The following is an 11,468-nucleotide window of genomic DNA, read 5'->3' as shown; positions in this document are numbered from 1 at the left end:
ACTATTTGGTCTTTACCCATAGTCTCAAATACCAAAGGCTCTTCAGAGAGTTAAGTAATGCTGGCAACACCATTTAGTTATTTAGCATTTACTAAGGATTAGAACTGTGATTTTGGGTTCTCATCCAGTCAGCTGTAGTGAGATTGCACAGTATTTTTAAAATGGCTTCTGTGGGGTCCCTACTGTGTGTTAGGCTCTGTGCTGGCTCTGGGTAATTCAAAGACAGGTAAGAGTTGGCCCCTTTCTTGAAGGAGTCACTGCTACTATAGGTAAATTACATCTGTGTCCAGAAGTCTATGTGTAATTAAGCAAAGCTACACACAAGACCCAAAATAAGGAAACATGTACCATGGGGTGGAGAGGACTATGAATCCAGGTGATAGAAGGGCTCTATGGCACATTAGGGAATTGGAACAGACCCCCATTGATGGAGGAAAACAGTTTGCAAACATGCCTTGTGACGTCATCAAACTTTTATTTTTGTTATAGCAATTTGGTGGTGAAGTAAAAAATAAAATTTTGTTGTTTTTTTCTAGTTGGAGTAGGTAGAGGAAAAAAGAGACACAGATATCAGTTAGAAAACCATTTGTATTGTCCAGGCAAAAAGTAAAGACAAGCAGCGATGAGGCAGGGGAAAAGTAATTAGTTGTCATCTGTTGTTGTTGTTAGGTGACCTCGAGTTAGTTCTGAATCATGGTGACCCTATGTACAACAGAAGGAAACACTGCCTAGTCCTGTACCATCCTCACAACTGTTGCTATGCTTGAGCCCATTGTTTCAGCCACCATGTCAATCCATCTCCTTATGGGTCTTTCTCTTTTTCACTGACCCTCTACTTTACCAAACATGATGCCCTCCTTCAGGACTGGTCCCTCCTAATAATATTTTCAAAGAACAAAAGACCAAGTCTCACCATCCTTGCTTCCAATGAGCATTCTGGCTGTACTTCTTTCAAGACACTTGTGTTCCTTCTTCTGGCAGTCCATAATATATTCAAAATTGTTCTCCAACACCAAAATTCAAAGGCATCAATTTTGCTTCAGTCTTCCTTATTCACCGTCCAGCTTTCCAATGCGTATGAGGTGATTGAAAACACCACGGCTTCAGTCAGTCACACCATAGTCCTCAAGGTGACATCTTTGCTTTTTGACACTTTCAAGAGGTCTTTTGTAGCAGATTTGCCCAATGAAATGTGTTGTTTGATTTCTTGACTGCTGCTTCCATGGGTGTTGATTATGGATCCAAGTAAAATGAAATCCTTGACAACTTCAATCTTTTCTCTGTTTATCATCATGTTGCTTACTGGTCTAGTTGTGAGGATTTTTGTTTTCTTTATGTTAAGGTGTAATCCATACTGAAGGCTTTGATTTTCATCAGTAAGTGCTTCAAGTCCTCTTCACTTTCAGCAAGCGAGGATTTGTCATCTGCATAACGCAGGTTATTAATGAGTCTTCCTCCAATCCTGATGCCACAGTCTTCTTCATATAGTCCAGCTTCTCAGATTATTTGGTCAGCTTACAGACTGAATAGGTATGGGGAAAGGATACAACCCTGACACACGTCTTTCCTGACTTTAAACAACTTAACAACCCCTTGTTCTGTTCAAATAACTACCTCTTGGTCTATGTACTAGTTCCTAATGTACACATTTAAGTGGTCTGGAATTCCCATTCTTTGAAATGTTATCCATAATTTGTTATGATCCACACAGTCGAATACCTTTGCACAGTCAATAAAACACAGGTAAACATCTTTCTGGTATTCTCTGCTTTCAGGCAGGATCCATTTGATATCAGCAATGATATCCCTAGTTCCACGTTCTCTTCTGAATTCAGGTTGAATTTCTGGCAGTTCCTTGTCTACATACTGCTGCACCTACTTTGGAAAGATTTTCAGGAAAATTTTACTTGTGTGTGATAGTCATGATATTGTTCGATAATTTCCACATTCGGTTGGATCACCTTTCTTTGGAATGGGTACAAATAAGGATCTCTTCCAGTCAGTTGGCCAGGTAGCTGTCTTCCAAATTTCCCGGCATAGATGAGTGAGAGATTCCAGCACTGCATCCATTTGTTGAACCATCTCAGTTAGTATTCTGTCAATTCCTGGAGCCTTGTTTTTTGCCAATGCCTTCAGTGCAGCTTGGATCTCTTTCTTCAGTGCCATTGGTTCTTGATTATATGTTACCTCCTGAAATGGTTGAATGTTGATCAGTTCTTTTTAATACAGTGACTATGTATTTCTTCCATTTTCTTTTGAAGCATTCTGTGTCATTTAATATTTATTTTCCTCTTAGAATCCTTCAATATTGCAACTCAAGGCTTGAATTTTTCTTCAATTCTTTCAGCTTGAGAAATGCCGACCATGTTCTTCCCTTTTGGTTTTCTACCTCCAGGTCTTTGCACATCATTATAATACTTCACTTTGTCTTCTTAAGCTGCCGTTTGAAATGTTCTGTTACCTCTTTTCTATGGTCTTTTCTTCCTTTTGCTTTAGCTGCTCTATAATCACTAGCAACTTTCATTCACTTTTGGCATCATTTTTGTCTTTTCGTTCTTTCCTATCTTTTTAATGACCTCTTACTTTCTTCATTTATGATGCTCTTGATGTCATTCCACAACTCGTCTGGTTTTCTGTCATTAGTATCCAATGGATCAAATCTAGTCTCGAATTTGTCTCTAAATTCAGGTGGGCTATTCTCAAGGCTGTACTTTCACTCTCATGTACTTGTTCTAATTTTCTTCAGCTTCAACTTGAACTTCCATATGAGCAATTGATGGTCTGTTCTGCCGTTGTCCTCTGGTCTTATTCTGACTGATGATCTTGAGCTTTTCCATTGTCTCATTCCACAGATGTAGTCTATTTGATTCCTGTGTATTCCATCTGGTGAAGTCCATGTGTACACTCATCGTTTATTTTCTTGAAGACAAGGTATTTTCAATGAGTAAGTTGTTGGTCTTGCAAAATTCTATTGTGCAATCCCCAGCATCATTTCTATCACCAAGGTCATATTTTCCAAATACCAATCCTTCTCCTTTGTTTCCAACTTTCTCATTCCAATCTTAGTAATCATCAATGAATCTTTTTTTAATTAATTAATTAATTTTTGTTTATTGTGGTAGTTTAAGTGAAAGTTTACATTTCAAGTTAGTCTCTTATACAAAAGTTTATACATACATTGTTATGTGACCCTAATTGCTCTCCCTATACTGTGACAGCACACTCCTCCTTTCCGCCCCTAATTTCCTGTGTCCATTCAACCAGCTCCTAACCCTCTCTGCCTTCTCATCTCACCTCCAGACAGAAGCTGTATGTTTAATCTCATGTATCTACTTGAGCTAAGAAGCACACTCTTCACAAGTATCATTTTATGTCCCACAGTCCGGTCCAATCTTTGTCTGAAGAGTTGGCCTTGGAAATTGTTTTAGTTCTTGGCTGATAGAGAATCCAGGAGCCATGCTTTCCAGGGTTCCCCCAGTCTCAGGCCTTTAAGTCTGGTCTTTTTACTAGAATGTGAGTTCTGCACCTCACCTTTCTCCTGCTCCATCTGGGACTTTCTGTTGTGTTCCCTGTCAGGGCGGTCATTGGTGGTAGCCACCATCTAGTTCTTCTGGTCTCAGGCTGATGAAGTCTCTGGTTTATGTGGCCCTTTCTGTCTCTTGGGCTAGTACTTTCCTTGTGTCTTTGGTGTTCTAAATGCTCCTTTACTCCAGGTGGTTGGGAGAGACTGTCAAACTCTTAGTTCATGCTTCTCTGTAGTAGTATTTACATTTATTGAAAAATTTATAGTTAACAAAATTTGAAGAACACACAAAGTAACATGAAAATGTCAAATTATAGATTCATCAAAAATTGGATGGTGGAGACAAGAATAAGATACCTCATTGTTATTATTAGGATTAGCTATTGGTTCCAGGCTGGGTGGATGTGCTTCTAGGGATCAGTTCCATTCTCTGAGATTCCTAAGTCAGAAAATAAAAGCTTATGCATATAGTTTAGTTTTTTATTGTTGGGAAAATATATATAACAAAACATATGTCATCTCAACAATTTCTGCATGTACAATTCAGTGACATTGATTACATTCTTCATGTTCTACAACCATACTAGCTAGCCTTTTCAAAATTATTCCACCACCATTAACATAAGCTTAACGCCCTTATGCTTTTCTTGTAAACCTTCAAGTCACTGTTGTCAATTTCATCTCACATTTTGGAATAGTCGTACATGATTGAAATGTTAGACAATATGTGTCTAGAAATACATTATATTGTTGTTGTGTGCCTTGAAGTTAATTCTGACTCAAAGAAACCCTATATGACAGAGTAGAACTGCCCCATAGAATTTCCTAGGCTGAATCTTCACAGGAGTAGATCACCAGTCCTTTCTTCCAGAGAGCTGCTGGTGGTTTCAAACCACAGGACTTTGGGTTAGCAATCGAGTGCTTAACCATTGTAGTTAGCAGCCAAGTGCTCAGCCATTGCACCACTGAGTCACCTTAAAAATGCATAATATATATGCTTATATGTGAAGTATAACTATACATCTCTTTTTTTTTTTAATAGTCAACAAATGTTTATTGGACACCTGCTGGGCAGAAGCAAGATGAAGGGTATTACTACTTCTTTGTGGTCTTTTGGCATGCTTTCTGCTCTTTTTTTATTTTATTTTAGGTGAAAGTTTACAGCTCAAGTTAATCTGTCATACAAAATTTGATATTGTCATGTGACACTAGTTGCAATCCCTACAATGTGACAACACACTCTCCCTTTCCATCTCGGGTTTCCCATGTCCACCAACTAGCTCCTATCCTTCCTACCTTCACATCCTGCCTCTGGACAGGAGCAGCCCATTTGGTCTCATGTATCCTCCTGAATTAAGAAGCACACTCTTCACAAGTATTATTTTATGTTTTATAGTCCAGTCTAATCTTTGTCTGAAGAGTGGTCTTCGGGAATGGTTCTAGTTCCGGGTTAACAGAGCATCTGGGTGCCAGGGCTTTGGGAGTTCCTCCAGTCTCAATCAGACCATTAAGTCTGGTCTTTTTATGTGGATTTGAGTTCTGTTCCACACTTTTCTCCCACTTTATCAGGGACTCTGTTGTGTTCCCTGTCAAGGCGGTCATTTGTGGTAGCCAGTCACCATCTAGTTCTTCTGGTCTCAGGCTGATGGAGTCTCTGGTTTATGAGGCTCTTTTGTCTCTTGGGCTAATATTTTCCTTGTGTCTTTGGTGTTCTTCATTAGCTTTTGCTCCAAGTGGGTTGTCACCAATTAATGTATCTTAGATAGACACTTCATCTTGGACGAAGTACAACCAGAATGCTCCTTAGAAACAAGGATGATGAGACTACGTCTTACATACTTTAGACACATTGTCAGGAGGGATCGGTCCCTGGAGAAGGACATCAAACTTGGTAAAGTACAGGGTCAGTGAAAAAGAGGAAGACCTTCAACAGATGGATTGACACAGTGGCTGCATCAATGGGCTCAGGCATAACAACTATCGTGCACACGGTGCAGGACTAGGTAGTGTTTCGTTCTGTGGTGCATAGGGTCATTATGAGTCAGAATCCACTGGACAGCACCTAACAACAACAAGATGGCCACTCGCAAGCTTTTAAGACCTCAGACGCCACTCACCAAAGTGGGATGCAGAACATTTTCTTAGTAAACTTTGTTATGCCATTGATCTAGATGTCCCGTGAAACCATGGTCCCCATAGCCCTGTCCATGCTACTCTGTCTCTCTAAGTGTTTGGTTGTGTTCAGGAAGCTTCTTAGCTTTTGCTTTGGTCCAGTTGTGCTGACTTTCCCTGTATTGTGTGTTGTCCTCCCCTTCACCAAAGATGATCCTTGTCTACTGCCTAGTTAGTGAATTCCCCTCTCCTTCCCTCCCCATCCTCGTAACCATCAAAGAATTATACATCTTTTTTTAAAAACAACTGATCACTAAGAATTTAAGAGGACCCCCCACTATCTGTAATAAAAAACAAGTTATTTTGATGGCCAAGAAGTTTACTATATAAATAATCTCCCATTTTCAGGCCTTTGCAATTCCCCCTCCAACCTTTAGACTGTTGACTTAAAACCAAAATGAAAAATAAATCAATAATTAAAAATAAACTCTTGTCTATCCTTTACCATGTTTTTGTTTCCTAGGATGTTGTTTCCTTGCATTATCTCTGTTCCATTCAAAGACTGTTGATTTCCCCCAAAATCCCAATGAAAACAACAATGGCATTCAGCTATTACAAATCAAGGTTGTTCATGCACATGGTCACAAGGATAGGTTGGCTTTTATTGATTTTTATAAATCAAATCAGTCTTAATAGTTTATTGAGGATATTCATTTAATGTAATATTGGTTTACTGATGCCAATATTTCAGTTTATCCCTATCAAGCCCTGAATAGTGAGATTAGTAATAATGTCTTCTGTTACTCTCTCCTTTTGAAGTGCAGTTATAAAAAAACCACAATGGCCTGATGTTATCTTCCATGGCCTTTCAGAACAGCTGAGCTACTTACCATGTCACTAGCCCTGCACTCAGCTGGATGACCTGAAGAAGGCCGGCAAAAGGACAACTCACCATCTCAAACAGATCTGAGGCCATCAGTCATCTTTTAAACAAAGCTCTATTTCAATATTTTTATATTAAATGAAAACATCACTTATATTTTTGATAAAACACTCCAAATAAATGAAAAACAGAAAGAAACTAAGCCCTGCAGTCTAGTGCTTCAGACAACTGAGCATCAGAGACCCCATGCCCCACTGTGTAGGGATGGGTTTGAGTGTTCGAATTCTGAATGCCTTATTTTCTTCTTTTCTAAAGTTTTAAATTTTTATCTAAGTAATAATTCATATTTTTTAGTGTAAATAAATAAATAAGAGAAAAGAAAATATAAAGTATACAAAAATTATTTCTAGAACCTATCTTCATTTTTTGGTTTACACTAAGTCCTTCTTTGTTTGGATGATTTTCTTCTCTCACCTCTTTAACCTTACATGTATCTTTTCTCTGTTGTCCTCCATCCACCCTCCTCATCAAAAAGAACCAATGTCAAAATATTTCTGTTTGGGGAATGCATATTTTCATTTAGTAATCAGCTCAAACTGAAAAAGAAACTATAACAAGTTACATGCTCTGACCTCTTTACTCCTAAGAACACTTACAACATCGGATTACAAGTATTTGCTTAATGCTTGGACACTCTGTCCATAATGTGATAGCTTTCAGAGCTAGGACCTTGGATTTTCTACATATATATAATGTCCCACCTATGCAGTCAACATTTCCATGGATCTACCGTATTATCTGTATATGAAGCTTTACTTTAAGTAGCAATGTATACGTGTGTATGTGTAAATGCATGTACATCAAAAGAACAACAGGTGCAAGTATTTTGTTTTACATATAGTCATTTACATTCCTACCTGTCCTAGAGGCATAAAGTCCTGCATATCCTTTTGAAAACATATCCGTACAGATATTACTCAGTCAAAGGGAAGTTAATCGATGATTTTTTTCTTCTAGCAATGTTGGAAGAAATGGCTAGGCACTTATCCTCCTAACGCGAAAAATCTTAAAACTAGAAAAATACATGGAACTCCTGGTTTTAGAAATGGGCAACTAAGCAGAGCAGAGCTGTGATCCCTGAGAGAATAGAAAAATACCAAGGAGAGTCCCATACTCACAATGGTTTTCTGATCAGAGGAACTTTCCAACTGCAATACCAGGAGGAGGAACCCAGTTAGAACACAGGGTCTTACTAAGTAAGGGAGACAGAGGTAAGACTAGGGAGCCTGAAGTAATTGAATTTTGAAGTAAGAGTAAGAAAGAAGAGGGAGATAAGTATAAATATGTCCAGGAATCTGAGAGATAAAAGGTGGTGCAGGTCACACCCCAAAGAAACTCCCTTTACATTGGATGTGACCTGGGTAAGGGCGGTGTTATAATCCCACCCTAATCCTCTTTAACATAAAATTACAATCACAAAATGGAGGCCAACCACACAATTCTGGGAATCATGGCCCAGCCAAATTGATACACACATTTTTGGGGGGACATAATTCAAACCATGACAGAAAGTGAACAAATTAACAACCAGGGGAAAAAATAAACTGCTGGCTCCCCTAAGCCAGAAACCCAGGGTAGGCCCAGCTCCTTTGCCTAGGCACAGGCACAACGGATCCACGGACTTTGAGCTCTTTTCCCCCTACATAGACTTGTGTGGGGCCATCTCAACAGCGTAGGCCCTCATTAACGCAGTACAACAGGGTATATACTGGAACTTTAACTTCAACTGTTTCAGCTGTGAAGAGGCAGGTTCTTGACATTTGACACTGCTCTGCCCATTAAGCAGGGTTTTCACTTACCCACATCAGGGGCCTGAGGACTGGTGGCTCCACCCATGCCACCTAGCCACCTGCAAGAAGGGCCCAAGAAAAAGAGGAGCCCCTAGTCCTTAAAGCCAACAGCATTAGGTGCTCATAGTCCAGCTATAAAAACCCACCCATCTAGGCCCTCTAGGAAACAGGGACACGCCTTCCTCCTGGACATTCAGGGGCAGCCTTCAGCCGCCTGTCTTACTCAGAGTATTCCCCCTGCTACAGCCAGATGCCTGTGCCTACACCAATTACCCATGCCTGTCTAGGACTGTAAGTGAGAGCCTACACCACGCACTTGCTGGCTATCTACCTGGGCACTTGAGCTGAATCCACACAGGAGGAGTGGACGGACTCCTGAGCTCACATAACTAGGAACAGATCTAACCACCTCGTGACAGGACATTAGAGCTTCAAAGGTGCAAATAATCCAACTAGCTCATACGAGCAGCCTATATGGGCATATCAAAACAAAACAGGAAGCTAGGATAAAGTAAGCAAACATAAAATAAATAAATATAATAACTTATTGATGGCTCAGAGACAAAAATCAATATCAAATCATACAAAGAGGCAATCCATGATGGCTTCGGCAAGCTCCCAAAATGAAGAATTTAGAAATTTTCCAGAGGAAAAAATTTCTTGGAATTACCAGAGGCAGCATACAAAAGATTAATATATAAAACTCTACAGGAAATGAGGAAGGAAATTAAGCAAAATGCAAAACATGAAATAGAGGAAATTAAAAAGATTAGAGAATAGCATAATGACAAATTTAACAGGCTGCAAGAATCCATAGAGAGACAGCAATCAGAAATCCAGAAGATTAACATTAAAATTTCAGAATTAGACAACTCAATAGAAAGTTATAGGAGGAGAACTGAGGCAATGGAAGTCAGAATTATGAGATTGAAGATAAAGCACTTGAAACTAACTTATGTGAGGAAAAATCAGATAAAAGGATTAAAAAAAAATGAAGAAACCCTAAGAATTGTGTGGGACTCTATCAAGAGGAATAACCTATGAGTGATTGGAGTACCTACCAGAACAGCGGGGATAACAGAAAATACAGAGAGAATTGTTTAAGGTTTGTTGGCAGAAACTTCCCTGATATCATGAAAGATGACAAGATATCTATCCAAGATGCTCATCGAACCCCACATAAGGTAGATCCCAAAAGAAACTCACCAGGACATATTATAATCAAACTTGTCAAAACCAAAGATAAATAGAGAATTTTAAGATTGGCTAAGGATAAAAAAAGTCATCAGCAAAGGAAAGTCAATAAGAATAAGCTCAGACTACTCAGCAGAAACTATGCAGGCAAGAAGGCAATGGGATGAAATGTATAAAGCCTTGACGGAAAAAAACTGTTAGCCAAGAATTATATATCCAGCAAAACTGTCTCAAATATGATGGCAAAATGAGGGCATTTCCAAAGAAACAGAAGTTTAGGGAATTTGCAAAAACCAAACTAAAATTACAAGAAATACTAAAGAAACTCTTTCAGTTAGAAAATCAGTAACATCAGATGACAACCCAAGACAAGGACACAGGACAGAGCAACCAGATATCAATCCAGATAGGGAAGTCACAAAAGGACATCAAAGCTAAAACACTGAAAATAGGGAAACAGATGTCAATATGTAAAAGGTGACAACATTAAAACAAAACAGAGGAACTTAAAAAATGTAGACATAGATTTTTCATACAGACAGGAAGTCAAGGCAATATAAAGAAATAAAAGACTGGTATAAACTTAGAAAAATAGGGGTAAATATTAAGGTAACCACAAAGGAAACTAACAATTCTACAAGTAAAAATAAAAAAAAACTAGAAAAATATAAAGACTCAGCAAACACAAAATCAACAACAATGAAAAAGATGAAAAGTAAATACATAAAGAAAAATGACTCAGCACAGAAAATTAAGTGGAACAAAGAAACTGTGAACAACACACAAAAAAGACAACAAAATAACAGCAATAAATGCATACCTATCAATAATTACACTGAATGTAAATGGACTAAATGCATCAATAAAGAGACAGAGAGTGGCAAATTGGATTAAAAAAACAAGATCCGTCTATATGCTACCTACAAGAGACACATCTTAGACTTAAAGACACAAACAAACTAAAATTCACGATGGAAAAAAAATATATCAAGCAAATAACATTCACAAAAGAGCAGGAGTGGCAATATTAATACCCGACAAAATAGACTTTAAAGTAAAATCCACCACAAAGGATAAGGAAGGACAACCATATAATGATTAAAGGGTCAATACACCAGGAGGAAATAAGTATAATAAATACTTACGCATCCAATGACAGTGCTCCAAAATACATAAAACAAACTGAAAAGAGAGATAGACAGCTCCACAATAGTAGTAGGAGACTTCAACACACCACTTTTGGTGAAGGACAGAACATCCAGAAAGAAGCTCAACAAAGACACGGAAGGGCTAAATGCTAAAATCAACCAACTTGACCTCATACACATGTACCGAACAATCCACCCAACAGCAGCCAAGTATACTTTCTTTTCGAATGCACATGGAATATTCTCCTGAATAGACCACATATTAGGCCATAAAGCAAGCCTTAACAAAATCCAAAGCATCGAAATATTACAAAGCATCTTTTCTGACCATAAAGCCCTTAAAGTACAAATCAACAACAGAAAAAGCAAGGAAAAAAAAATCAAACACATGGAAACTGAACACCACCTTGCTCATAAACTACTGGTTTATATAAGATATTAAGGATGGAATAAAGAAATTCTTAGAATTAAACAGGAATGAAAACACATCCTACAAGAACCTTTGGGACACAGCAAAAGCAGTGCTCAGAGGTCAGTTTATAGCTACAAATGCACACATCCAAAAAGAAGAAAGGGCCATAATCAAAGCATTAGCCCTACAACTGGAACAAGTAGAAAGAGAGCAGCCAAAGAAGCCCTCAGGCGCAAGAAGAAAGGAAATAATAAGAATTCGAGCAGAATTAAATGAAATAGAGAATAGAAAAACAATTGAAAGAGTTAACAAGACCAAAAGCTGCTTCTTTGAAAAGATCAACAAA

The sequence above is a fragment of the Trichechus manatus genome, unplaced genomic scaffold (genome assembly GCF_000243295.1).
Source record: "Trichechus manatus latirostris isolate Lorelei unplaced genomic scaffold, TriManLat1.0 scaffold00072, whole genome shotgun sequence".
NCBI classification, from domain to species: Eukaryota; Metazoa; Chordata; class Mammalia; order Sirenia; family Trichechidae; genus Trichechus; species Trichechus manatus.
The sequence above is the reverse complement of the archived record's forward strand: the minus strand, read 5'-3'. Positions refer to the sequence as shown.